Source organism: Cyclopterus lumpus, chromosome 6, assembly GCF_009769545.1.
Source record: "Cyclopterus lumpus isolate fCycLum1 chromosome 6, fCycLum1.pri, whole genome shotgun sequence".
Taxonomy (NCBI): domain Eukaryota; kingdom Metazoa; phylum Chordata; class Actinopteri; order Perciformes; family Cyclopteridae; genus Cyclopterus; species Cyclopterus lumpus.
The window spans coordinates 879,951-893,699 of record NC_046971.1 but is presented as its reverse complement, the minus strand read 5'-3'; positions in this window follow the sequence as shown (position 1 = coordinate 893,699).

The window sequence follows — 13,749 nt, the reverse complement described above, 5'->3', positions numbered from 1 at the left end:
TATATAAATAAACAACATGATATATAAATAAACAACATAATAAACATGATATATAAATAAACAACATGATATATAAATAAACAACATAATAAACATGATATATAAATAAACAACATAATAAACATGATATATAAATAAACAACATGATATATAAATAAACAACATAATAAACATGATATATAAATAAACAACATGATATATAAATAAACAACATAATAAACATGATATATAAATAAACAACATAATAAACATGATATATAAATAAACAACATGATATATAAATGAACAACATAATAAAAATGATATATAAATAAACAACATAATAAACATGATATATAAATAAACAACATGATAAACATGATATATAAATAAACAACATAATAAACATGATATATAAATAAACAACATGATATATAAATAAACAACATGATAAACATGATATATAAATAAACAACATAATAAACATGATATATAAATAAACAACATGATATATAAATGAACAACACAATAAACATGATATATACTACTGAGTCTATTCTATGTCCCCTTGTATCAACAACACGCTCCTGTAGGTCCGTGCTGTACAACATCAGGAGAACACGTCCTCTTCTTACGCAGAAGGTGGCACAGGTTCTGGTCCAGGTTCTGGTTCAGGTTCTGGTCCATGTTCTGGTCCAGGTTCTGGTCATTTCACACCTAGACTACTGTAACTCCCTCCTGGCAGTGGTGGAACCAGCTCTTCAGTGGATGGAACCAGCTCCTCATGGTGGAACCAGCACCTCATAGTGGAACCAGCTCCTCATGTTGGAACCAGCTCCTCAGTGGTGGAACCAGCACCTCATAGTGGAACCAGCTCCTCAGTGGTGGAACAAGCTTCTCAATGGTGGAACCAGCTCCACATTGGTGGAACCAGCTCCTCAGTGGTGGAACCAGCACCTCATGGTGGAAACAGCTCCTCATTCGTGGAACGAGCTCCTCAGTGGTGGAACCAGCTCCCCAGTGGTGGAAACAGCTCCTCATGGTGGAACCAGCTCCTCATGGTGGAAACAGCTCCACATTGGTGGAACAAGCTCCTCAGTGGTGGAACCAGCTCCTCAGTGGATGGAACCAGCTCCTCAGTGGTGGAACCAGCTCTTCAGTGGATGGAACAAGCTCCTCAGTGGTGGAACCAGCTCCTCAGTGGATGGAACCAGCACCTCATGGTGGAAACAGCTCCTCATTCGTGGAACGAGCTCCTCAGTGGTGGAACCAGCTCCCCAGTGGTGGAACCAGCTCCTCATGGTGGAACCAGCTCCTCATGGTGGAAACAGCTCCTCATTCGTGGAACGAGCTCCTCAGTGGTGGAACCAGCTCCCCAGTGGTGGAACCAGCTCCTCAGTGGTGGAACCAGCTCCTCAGTGGATGGAACCAGCACCTCATGGTGGAAACAGCTCCTCATTCGTGGAACGAGCTCCTCAGTGGTGGAACCAGCTCCCCAGTGGTGGAACCAGCTCCTCATGGTGGAACCAGCTCCTCATGGTGGAAACAGCTCCACATTGGTGGAACAAGCTCCTCAGTGGTGGAACCAGCTCATCAGTGGATGGAACCAGCTCCTCAGTGGTGGAACCAGCTCTTCAGTGGATGGAACAAGCTCCTCAGTGGTGGAACCAGCTCCTCAGTGGATGGAACCAGCTCCCCATGGTGGAACCAGCTCCTCATGGTGGAACCAGCTCCTCAGTGCTGTAACAAGCTCCTCAGTGGTGGAACCAGCTCCTCAGTGGGTGGAACCAGCTCCTCATGGTGGAACCAGCTCCTCAGTGGATGGAACCAGCTCCTCATGGTGGAACCAGCTCCTCATTGGTGTTACCTCATGGTGGAACCAGCTCCTCATTGGTGGAACCAGCTCCTCATGGTGGAACCAGCTCCTCAGTGGATGGAACCAGCTCCTCATGGTGGAACCAGCTCCTCATGGTGGAACCAGCTCCTCAGTGGTGGAACCAGGTCCTCAGTGGTGGAACCAGCTCCTCATGGTGGAACCAGCACCTCGTGGTGGGACCTGCTCGTCATGGTGGAACCAGCTCCTCAGTGCTGGAACAAGCTCCTCAGTGGATGGAACCAGCTCCTCAGTGGTGGAACCAGCTCCTCAGTGCTGGAACAAGCTCCTCAGTGGTGGAACCAGCTCCTCAGTGGTGGAACCAGCTCCTCATGGTGGAACCAGCACCTCATGGTGGGACCTGCTCCTCATGTTGGAACCAGCTCCTCAGTGGTGGAACCAGCACCTCATAGTGGAACCAGCTCCTCATGGTGGAACCAGCACCTCATGGTGGGACCTGCTCCTCATGTTGGAACCAGCTCCTCAGTGGTGGAACCAGCACCTCATAGTGGAACCAGCTCCTCAGTGGTGGAACAAGCTTCTCAATGGTGGAACCAGCTCCACATTGGTGGAACCAGCTCCTCAGTGGTGGAACCAGCACCTCATGGTGGAAACAGCTCCTCATTCGTGGAACGAGCTCCTCAGTGGTGGAACCAGCTCCCCAGTGGTGGAACCAGCTCCTCATGGTGGAACCAGCTCCTCATGGTGGAAACAGCTCCACATTGGTGGAACAAGCTCCTCAGTGGTGTTACCTCATGGTGGAACCAGCTCCTCATTGGTGGAACCAGCTCCTCATGGTGGAACCAGCTCCTCAGTGGATGGAACCAGCTCCTCATGGTGGAACCAGCTCCTCAGTGGTGGAACCAGGTCCTCAGTGGTGGAACCAGCTCCTCATGGTGGAACCAGCACCTCGTGGTGGGACCTGCTCCTCATGGTGGAACCAGCTCCTCAGTGCTGGAACAAGCTCCTCAGTGGATGGAACCAGCTCCTCATGGTGGAACCAGCTCCTCAGTGCTGGAACAAGCTCCTCAGTGGATGGAACCAGCTCCTCAGTGGTGGAACCAGCTCCTCATTGGTGGAACCAGCTCCTCATGGTGGAACCAGCTCCTCAGTGGATGGAACCAGCTCCTCATGGTGGAACCAGCTCCTCAGTGGTGGAACCAGCTCCTCATGGTGGAACCAGCACCTCGTGGTGGGACCTGCTCCTCATGGTGGAACCAGCTCCTCAGTGCTGGAACAAGCTCCTCAGTGGATGGAACCAGCTCCTCATGGTGGAACCAGCTCCTCAGTGCTGGAACAAGCTCCTCAGTGGATGGAACCAGCTCCTCAGTGGTGGAACCAGCTCCTCAGTGGTGGAACCAGCTCCTCATGGTGGAACCAGCACCTCATGGTGGGACCTGCTCCTCATGTTGGAACCAGCTCCTCAGTGGTGGAACCAGCACCTCATAGTGGAACCAGCTCCTCAGTGGTGGAACAAGCTTCTCAATGGTGGAACCAGCTCCACATTGGTGGAACCAGCTCCTCAGTGGTGGAACCAGCACCTCATGGTGGAAACAGCTCCTCATTCGTGGAACGAGCTCCTCAGTGGTGGAACCAGCTCCTCATGGTGGAAACAGCTCCACATTGGTGGAACCAGCTCCTCAGTGGTGGAACCAGCTCCTCATGGTGGAACCAGCTTCTCATGGTGGAACCAGCTTCTCAGTGTGGGAACAAGCTCCTCAGTGGTGGAACAAGCTCCTCAGTGGATGGAACCAGCTCCTCAGTGCTGGAACCAGCTCCTCGTGGTGGAACAAGCTCCTCAGTGGTGGAACAAGCTCCTCATGGTGGAACCAGCTCCTCAGTGGTGGAACGAGCTTCTCAATGGTGGAACCAGCTCCTGATTGGTGGAACCAGCTCCTCAGTGGTGGAACCAGCTTCTCAGTGTGGGAACAAGCTCCTCAGTGGTGGAACAAGCTCCTCAGTGGATGGAACCAGCTCCTCAGTGCTGGAACCAGCTCCTCGTGGTGGAACAAGCTCCTCAGTGGTGGAACAAGCTCCTCAGTGGATGGAACCAGCTCCTCAGTGCTGAAACAAGCTCCTCATGGTGGAACCAGCTCCTCAGTGGTGGAACGAGCTTCTCAATGGTGGAACCAGCTCCTGATTGGTGGAACCAGCTCCTCAGTGGTGGAACCAGCTTCTCAATGGTGGAACCAGCTCCTCAGTGGTGGAACCAGCACCTCATGGTGGAACCAGCTCCTCAGTGGTGGAACCAGCACCTCATGGTGGAACCAGCTCCTCAGTGGTGAAACCAGCTCCTCAGTGGTGGAACCAGCACCTCATGGTGGAACCAGCTCCTCAGTGGTGGAACCAGCACCTCATGGTGGAACCAGCTCCTCAGTGGTGAAACCAGCTCCTCATGGTGGAACCAGCTCCTCAGTGGTGGAATGGAGCTTCTCAATGGTGGAACCAGCTCCTCAGTGGTGGAACCAGCTCCTGATTGGTGGAACCAGCACCTCATCGTGGAAACAGCTCCTCATTCGTGGAACCAGCTTCTCAGTGGTGGAACGAGCTTCTCAATGGTGAAACCAGCTTCTCAGTGCTGGAACAAGCTCCTCAGTGGTGGAACAAGCTCCTCAGTGGTGGAACAAGCTCCTCAGTGGTGGAACGAGCTCCTCAGTGGTGGAACAAGCTCCTCAGTGGTGGAACCAGCTTCTCAGTGGTGGAACGAGCTTCTCAATGGTGAAACCAGCTTCTCAGTGCTGGAACAAGCTCCTCAGTGCTGGAACCAGCTCCTCAGTGGTGGAACCAGCTCCTCAGTGGTGGAACGAGCTCCTCAGTGGTGGAACAAGCTCCTCAGTGGTGGAACCAGCTCCTCATGGTGGAACCAGCTCCTCATTGGTGTTACCTCATGGTGGAACCAGCTCCTCATTGGTGGAACCAGCTCCTCATTGTGGAACCAGCTCCTCATTGGTGTTACCTCATGGTGGAACCAGCTCCTCATTGGTGGAACCAGCTCCTCATGGTGGAACGAGCTCCTCATGGTGGAACCAGCACCTCGTGGTGGAACCAGCTCCTCAGTGCTGGAACAAGCTCCTCAATGGTGGAACCAGCTCCTCATGGTGGAACCAGCTCCTCAGTGGTGGAACCAGCTCCTCATGGTGGAACCAGTTCCTCATTGGTGGAACGAGCTCCTCATGGTGGAACCAGCTCCTCATGGTGGAACCAGCTCCTCATTCGTGTTACCTCATGGTGGAACCAGCTCCTCATTGGTGGAATCAGCTCCTCATGGTGGAACAAGCTCCTCATGGTGGAACCAGCACCTCGTGGTGGAACCAGCTCCTCAGTGCTGGAACGAGCTCCTCAATGGTGGAACCAGCTCCTCATGGTGGAACCATCTCCTCAGTGGTGGAACCAGCTCCTCATGGTGGAACCAGTTCCTCATTGGTGGAACGAGCTCCTCATGGTGGAACGATATTCTCAATGATGGAACCAGCTCCTCATGGTGGAACCAGCTCCTCATGGTGGAACCAGCTCCTCATGGTGGAACCAGCTCCTCAGTGGTGGAACCAGGTCCTCAGTGGTGGAACCAGCTCCTCATGGTGGAACCAGCTCCTCAGTGGTGGAACCAGCTCATCATGGTGGATTGTATTATGGTATTACTTATGGTATTATGGTAATACTCATTGTAATACTCATGGTATTATTCATGGTATTATGGTAATACTCATGGTATTACTTATGGTATTATGGTAATACTCATTGTAATACTCATGGTATTATTTATGGTATTATGGTAATACTCACGGTATTACTTATGGTATTATGGTAATACTCATTGTAGAACTTATGGTATTATGGTAATACTCATTGTAGAACTTATGGTATTATGGTAATACTCATGGTAATACTTATGGTATTACTTATTGGTATTTTTGTAGTTTTAGCTTTCTTGAAGAAATGTTACTTTCTTGATTGAGTTACTGTGTCTCTACTGTGTATGTACTTAGTCTCTACTGTGTCTCTACTGTATCTCTATTATGTCTCTATTGTGTCTATATTGTGTCTCTACTGTGTCTATATTGTGTCTCTATTATGTCTCTACTGTGTCTCTACTGTGTCTCTACTGTATCTCTATTATGTTTCTATTGTGTCTATATTGTGTCTCTACTGTGTCTATATTGTGTCTCTATTATGTCTCTACTGTGTCTCTACTGTGTCTCTACTGTATCTCTATTATGTCTCTATTGTGTCTATATTGTGTATCTACTGTGTCTATATTGTGTCTCTACTGTATCTCTATTATGTCTCTATTGTGTCTATATTGTGTATCTATTGTGTCTATATTGTGTCTTTACTGTGTCTCTACTATGTCTCTACTGTGTCTATATTGTGTCTCTATTATGTCTATATTGTGTCTCTATTATGTATCTACTGTGTCTCTATTATGTCTCTATTGCGTCTATATTGTGTATCTACTGTGTATCTATTATGTCTATATTGTGTCTCTATTGCGTCTATATTGTGTATCTACTGTGTATCTACTGTGTCTCTACTGTATCTCTACTATATCTCTACGGTGTCTCTACTGTGTCTCTATTATGTCTCTATTATTACTCTACTGTGTCTCTATTATGTCTCTACTATGTCTATACTGTGTCTCTACTGTGTCTCTATTATGTCTCTATTGTGTCTATATTGTGTCTCTATTGTATCTCTATTGTGTCTATATTGTGTCTTTACTGTGTCTCTACTATGTCTCTACTGTGTCTATATTGTGTCTCTATTATGTCTATATTGTGTCTCTATTATTACTCTACTGTGTCTCTATTATGTCTCTACTATGTCTATACTGTGTCTCTACTGTGTCTCTATTATGTCTCTACTATGTCTATACTGTGTCTCTACTGTGTCTCTATTATGTCTCTATTGCGTCTCTATTGTGTATCTACTGTGTATCTACTGTATCTCTACTATATCTCTACTATATCTCTACGGTGTCTCTACTGTGTCTCTATTATGTCTCTATTATTACTCTACTGTGTCTCTATTATGTCTCTACTATGTCTATACTGTGTCTCTACTGTGTCTCTATTATGTCTCTATTATGTCTCTATTATGTCTCTATTGTGTCTATATTGTGTCTCTATTGCGTCTCTATTGCGTCTCTACTGTGTCTCTACTGTGTCTTTAGTTAGTCTCTACTGTGTGTCTGCTGGAGACGCAGTGACTGAGAGGAACCACTAGAGGGAGGTAGAGATTAACCTTCATTATAATACAGGTAGATGAAATCAAGCATTCTGATTGGTTGGGAGTGAGTCACGGGGTGTACTTCTTCAGCCATAATGTCCTGTTTACATTAATCTGAGGTTCCATATCAGTGGAACACAAAAGGCCGTTAGTTTCATTTCAAGCTTCACAGAAACATGTTTGATGAACTTTGATATTTTGGTGATGGGTAGAAGGAGAGGACCTTCAGGTGGACGTCATGCTGCCGTGGATAAGAAAGACATTGAGACCTATGAAAGGTTCTATGTATGCTGATGGGTAGAAGAAGAGGACCTTCAGGTGGACGTCATGCTGCCGTAGATAAGAAAGACATTGAGACCTATGAAAGGTTCTATGTATGCTGATGGGTAGAAGGAGAGGACCTTCAGGTGGACGTCATGCTGCCGTAGATAAGAAAGACATTGAGACCTATGAAAGGTTCTATGTATGCTGATGGGTAGAAGAAGAGGACCTTCAGGTGGACATCATGCTGCCGTAGATAAGAAAGACATTGAGACCTATGAAAGGTTCTATGTATGCTGATGGGTAGAAGGAGAGGACCTTCAGGTGGACATCATGCTGCCGTAGATAAGAAAGACATTGAGACCTATGAAAGGTTCTATGTATGCTGATGGGTAGAAGAAGAGGACCTTCAGGTGGACATTGAGACCTATGAAAGGTTCTATGTATGCTGATGGGTAGAAGAAGAGGACCTTCAGGTGGACATTGAGACCTATGAAAGGTTCTATGTATGCTGATGGGTAGAAGAAGAGGACCTTCAGGTGGACATTGAGACCTATGAAAGGTTCTATGTATGCTGATGGGTAGAAGGAGAGGACCTTCAGGTGGACGTCATGCTGCCGTAGATAAGAAAGACATTGAGACGCCGTATTCGTCACCTTGTGGCCCCGCCCTAAAGCATCTCCTGCTTTATGGTCTGTTTGACTCTAAATGACCATAATTTACTAAATGAACATCATTCTGTATTGAAGAAGACTTGAAACTAGAGATTGAGACCAAAAACTAATGTTTACAATGTTTACTGAGGGAATACATCAAGAGAAGTAGAGTCATTTATATAGACTTCTATACAACCAGAGGAGTCGCCCCCTGGTGGTCAGTAGAGAGAATGCAGCTTTAACACATGAAGCATAGACTTCTATACAACCAGAGGAGTCGCCCCCTGATGGTCAGGAGAGAGAATGCAGCTTTAAGACATGAAGCATAGACTTCTATACAACCAGAGGAGTCGCCCCGTGGTGGTCAGGAGAGAGAATGCAGCTTTAACACATGAAGCATAGACTTCTATACAACCAGAGGAGTCGCCCCCTGCTGATCAGGAGAGAGAATGCAGCTTTAACACATGAAGCATAGACTTCTATACAACCAGAGGAGTCGCCCCCTGCTGGTCAGGAGAGAGAATGCAGCTTTAACACATGAAGCATAGACTTCTATACAACCAGAGGAGTCACCCCCTGGTGGTCAGGAGAGAGAATGAAGCTTTAACACATGAAGCATAGACTTCTATACAACCAGAGGAGTCACCCCCTGGTGGTCAGGAGAGAGAATGCAGCTTTAACACATGAAGCATAGACTTCTATAAAACCAGAGGAGTCGCCCCCTGGTGGTCAGGAGAGATAATGCAGCTTTAACACATGAAGCATAGACTTCTATACAACCAGAGGAGTCGCCCCCTGGTGGTCAGGAGAGAGAATGCAGCTTTAACACATGAAGCATAGACTTCTATACAACCAGAGGAGTCGCCCCCTGGTGGTCAGGAGAGAGAATGCAGCTTTAACACATGAAGCATAGACTTCTATACAACCAGAGGAGTCGCCCCCTGGTGGTCAAGAGAGAGAATGCAGCTTTAACACATGAAGCATAGACTTCTATACAACCAGAGGAGTCGCCCCCTGGTGGTCAGGAGAGAGAATGCAGCTTTAACACATGAAGCATAGACTTCTATACAACCAGAGGAGTCGGCCCCTGGTGGTCAGGAGAGAGAATGCAGCTTTAACACATGAAGCATAGACTTCTATACAACCAGAGGAGTCACCCCCTGGTGGTCAGGAGAGAGAATGCAGCTTTAACACATGAAGCACAGACTTCTATACAGCATGATGTTCATTTAGTAAATGATGGTCATCCCTTTCACCCAATCAGAGAGCAGAGCACCATCTGATGGGTAATGACTTCCTGTCCTCGTCTATAACGTTAACGTCTCTGCTCTCCTTTGAAGAGCAGTTCAAACACCCTGAACCAATCAGGAGGCTTTGATGCTGCCGGAGACCAACACAGTCAGAAGCTTCAAACGATGTCCTTCATGAAGCTCTTTATGAGCTCTATGGATCGGCCATCATTAATCTCTGACCTCCTCCATCGAGATGGATTTTGATAACTAAACCTGTGAAGCTGTGTGACTTTATCTCCATAATATCTCATACGTTTCAATTTAAAACTATAATCCAACACACATAATCCATTTATTTATTCATCCATTTACATTGTCATATTCATGTAATGTGTTTATGTAACTCTGTAACTCTGTTCATCTGGTCACATGACATCTATTCATCTGTCCATCCGGGGAGAGGGATCCTCCTCTGTTGCTCTCCTGAAGGGTTCTTCACTTTTTTCCCTGTCAAAGGTTATTTTTGGGAGTTTTTCCTGATCTGATGTGAGGTCAAAGGTCAGGGATGTCGTATGTGTACAGATTGTAAAGCCCTCTGAGGGGAGGTTGTGATTTGTGATATTGGGCTATACAAAATAAACTGAATTGAATTGAAAATAGTAAAAGTATTATGGTAGTATTAATATTATGAACAGCTACGGGAGACCTTTTGAAGTGTGTTGCTCAAAGACACATTGACATGTCAGAGCCGGGGATCGAACCACCGATCCTCTCATTGAAGAACCACCCTGCTCTCCACTGAGCCATCTGATGACATCATCACAGTATCAACTCCTCCTTCAGCTCCTCCTTCAGCTCCTCCTTCAGCTCCTTCTTCAGCTCCTCCTTCTTCAGCTCCTTCTTCAGCTCCTCCTCCTTCAGCTCCTCCTTCAGCTCCTCCTTCTTCAGCTCCTTCTTCAGCTCCTCCTTCTTTAGCTCCTCCTCCTTCTTCAGCTCCTCAATCACCCAGCTTCAGCTCCTCCTTCAGCTCCTCCATCACCCAGCTTCAGCTCCTCCTTCAGCTCCTTCTTCAGCTCCTCCTTCAGCTCCTTCTTCTTCAGCTCCTCCTTCAGCTCCTCCTCCTTCAGCTCCTCCTTCAGCTCCTCCTTCTTCAGCTCCTTCTTCAGCTCCTCCTTCTTTAGCTCCTCCTCCTTCTTCAGCTCCTCAATCACCCAGCTTCAGCTCCTCCTTCAGCTCCTCCATCACCCAGCTTCAGCTCCTCCTTCAGCTCCTTCTTCAGCTCCTCCTTCAGCTCCTTCTTCTTCAGCTCCTCCTTCAGCTCCTTCTTCAGCTCCTCCTTCAGCTCCTCCTTCAGCTCCTTCTTCAGCTCCTCCTTCAGCTCCTCCTTCAGCTCCTCCTTCTTCAGCTCCTCCTTCAGCTCCTTCTTCAGCTCCTCCTTCTTCAGCTCCTCCTTCAGCTCCTTCTTCAGCTCCTCCTCCTTCTTCAGCTCCTCAATCACCCAGCTTCAGCTCCTCCTTCAGCTACTCCTTCAGCTCCTTCTTCAGCTCCTCCTTCAGCTCCTCCATCACCCAGCTTCAGCTCCTCCTTCAGCGCCTCCATCACCCAGCTTCAGCTCCTCCTTCAGCTCCTTCTTAAGCTCCTCCTTCAGCTCCTCCTTCAGCTCCTCCATCACCCAGCTTCAGCTCCTCCTTCAGCTCCTCCATCACCCAGCTTCAGCTCCTCCTTCAGCTACTCCTTCAGCTCCTTCTTCAGCTCCTCCTTCAGCTCCTTCTTCTTCAGCTCCTCCTTCAGCTCCTTCTTCAGCTCCTCCTTCAGCTCCTCCTTCAGCTCCTTCTTCAGCTCCTCCTTCAGCTCCTCCTTCAGCTCCTCCTTCTTCAGCTCCTCCTTCAGCTCCTTCTTCAGCTCCTCCTTCTTCAGCTCCTCCTTCAGCTCCTTCTTCAGCTCCTCCTCCTTCTTCAGCTCCTCAATCACCCAGCTTCAGCTCCTCCTTCAGCTACTCCTTCAGCTCCTTCTTCAGCTCCTCCTTCAGCTCCTCCATCACCCAGCTTCAGCTCCTCCTTCAGCGCCTCCATCACCCAGCTTCAGCTCCTCCTTCAGCTCCTTCTTCAGCTCCTCCTTCAGCTCCTCCTTCAGCTCCTCCTTCAGCTCCTCCTTCTTCAGCTCCTCCTTCAGCTACCTGTTCATGTACTCTGTGTACTACCTGTTCATGTACTCTGTGTACTACCCGTTCATGTACTCTGTGTACTACCTGTTCATGTACTCTGTGTACTACCTGTTCATGTACTCTGTGTACTACCTGTTCATGTACTCTGTGTACTACCTGTTCATGTACTCTGTGTACTACCCGTTCATGTACTCTGTGTACTACCTGTTCATGTACTCTCTGTGTACTACCTGTTCATGTACTCTGTGTACTACCTGTTCATGTACTCTGTGTACTACCCGTTCATGTACTCTGTGTACTACCTGTTCATGTACTCTCTGTGTACTACCTGTTCATGTACTCTGTGTACTACCCGTTCATGTACTCTGTGTACTACCTGTTCATGTACTCTGTGTACTACCTGTTCATGTACTCTGTGTACTACCTGTTCATGTACTCTGTGTACTACCTGTTCATGTACTATGTGTACTACCTGTTCATGTACTCTGTGTACTACCTGTTCATGTACTCTGTGTACTACCCGTTCATGTACTCTGTGTACTACCTGTTCATGTACTCTCTGTGTACTACCTGTTCATGTACTCTGTGTACTACCTGTTCATGTACTCTGTGTACTACCCGTTCATGTACTCTGTGTATTACCTGTTCATGTACTCTGTGTATTACCTGTTCATGTACTCTGTGTACTACCTGTTCATGTACTCTGTGTACTACCTGTTCATGTACTCTGTGTACTACCTGTTCATGTACTCTGTGTACTACCTGTTCATGTACTCTGTGTACTACCTGTTCATGTACTCTGTGTACTACCTGTTCATGTACTCTGTGTACTACCTGTTCATGTACTATGTGTACTACCTGTTCATGTACTCTGTGTACTACCTGTTCATGTACTCTGTGTACTACCTGTTCATGTACTCTGTGTACTACCCGTTCATGTACTCTGTGTACTACCTGTTCATGTACTCTGTGTACTACCTGTTCATGTACTCTGTGTACTACCTGTTCATGTACTCTGTGTACTACCTGTTCATGTACTCTGTGGAGAGAAGACTCCTTCTGGTCCTGATGAAGCTTTTTAATTGGCTTTCAAAAATACCCCAAGTTCCAGGAGGAGGAGGAGGAGGAGGAGGAGGAAAAGGACGTGAAGGAGGATGAGGAGGATGAGGAGGATGAGGATGAGGAGGAGGAGGAGGATGAGGAGGAGGAGGAGGAGGAAAAGGACGTGAAGGAGGATGAGGAGGATGAGGAGGATGAGGATGAGGAGGAGGAGGAGGATGAGGAGGAGGAGGAGGAGGAAAAGGACGTGAAGGAGGATGAGGAGGAGGAGGAGGAGGAGGAGGATGAGGAGGAGGAGGAGGAGGAGGAGGAGGAAAAGGACGTGAAGGAGGATGAGGAGGAGGAGGAGGAGGAGGAAAAGGACGTGAAGGAGGATGAGGAGGATGAGGAGGATGAGGAGGAGGAGGAGGATGAGGAGGAGGAGGATGAGGAGGAGGAAAAGGACGTGAAGGAGGATGAGGAGGATGAGGAGGAGGAGGAGGAGGAGGAGGAGGAGGAGGAGGAGGAGGAGGAAAAGGACGTGAAGGAGGATGAGGAGGAGGAGGAGGAGGAAAAGGACGTGAAGGAGGAGGAGGAGGAGGAGGAGGAGGATGAGGAGGAGGAGGAAAAGGACGTGAAGGAGGATGAGGAGGAGGATGAGGAGGAGGAAAAGGACGTGAAGGAGGATGAGGAGGAGGAGGAGGAGGAGGAGGAGGAGGAGGAGGAAAAGGACGTGAAGGAGGATGAGGAGGAGGAGGAGGAGGAGGAAAAGGACGTGAAGGAGGATGAGGAGGAGGAGGAGGAGGAGGAGGAGGATGAGGAGGAGGAGGAAAAGGACGTGAAGTAGGATGAGGGGGAGGAGGAGGAGGAGGATGAGGAGGAGGAGGATGAGGAGGAGGAGGAAAAGGACGTGAAGGAGGATGAAGGGGAGGAGGAGGATGAGGAGGAGGAGGAGGAAAAGGACGTGAAGGAGGAGGAGGAGGAGGAGGAGGAGGAGGAGGAGGAGGAGGAGGAAAAGGACGTGAAGGAGGATGAGGGGGAGGAGGAGGAGGAGGATGAGGAGGAGGAGGAAAAGGACGTGAAGGAGGATGAAGGGGAGGAGGAGGATGAGGAGGAGGAGGAGGAAAAGGACGTGAAGGAGGATGAAGGGGAGGAGGATGAGGAGGATGAGGAGGAGGAGGAAAAGGATGTGAAGGAGGAGGAGGGGGAGGAGGAGGAGGAGGAAGAGGAGGAGGAGGAAGAGGAGGAGGAGGAAGAGGAGGAGGAGGAGGAGGAAAAGGAGGAGGATGAGGAGGATGAGGAGGAGGAGGAAAAGGAAGA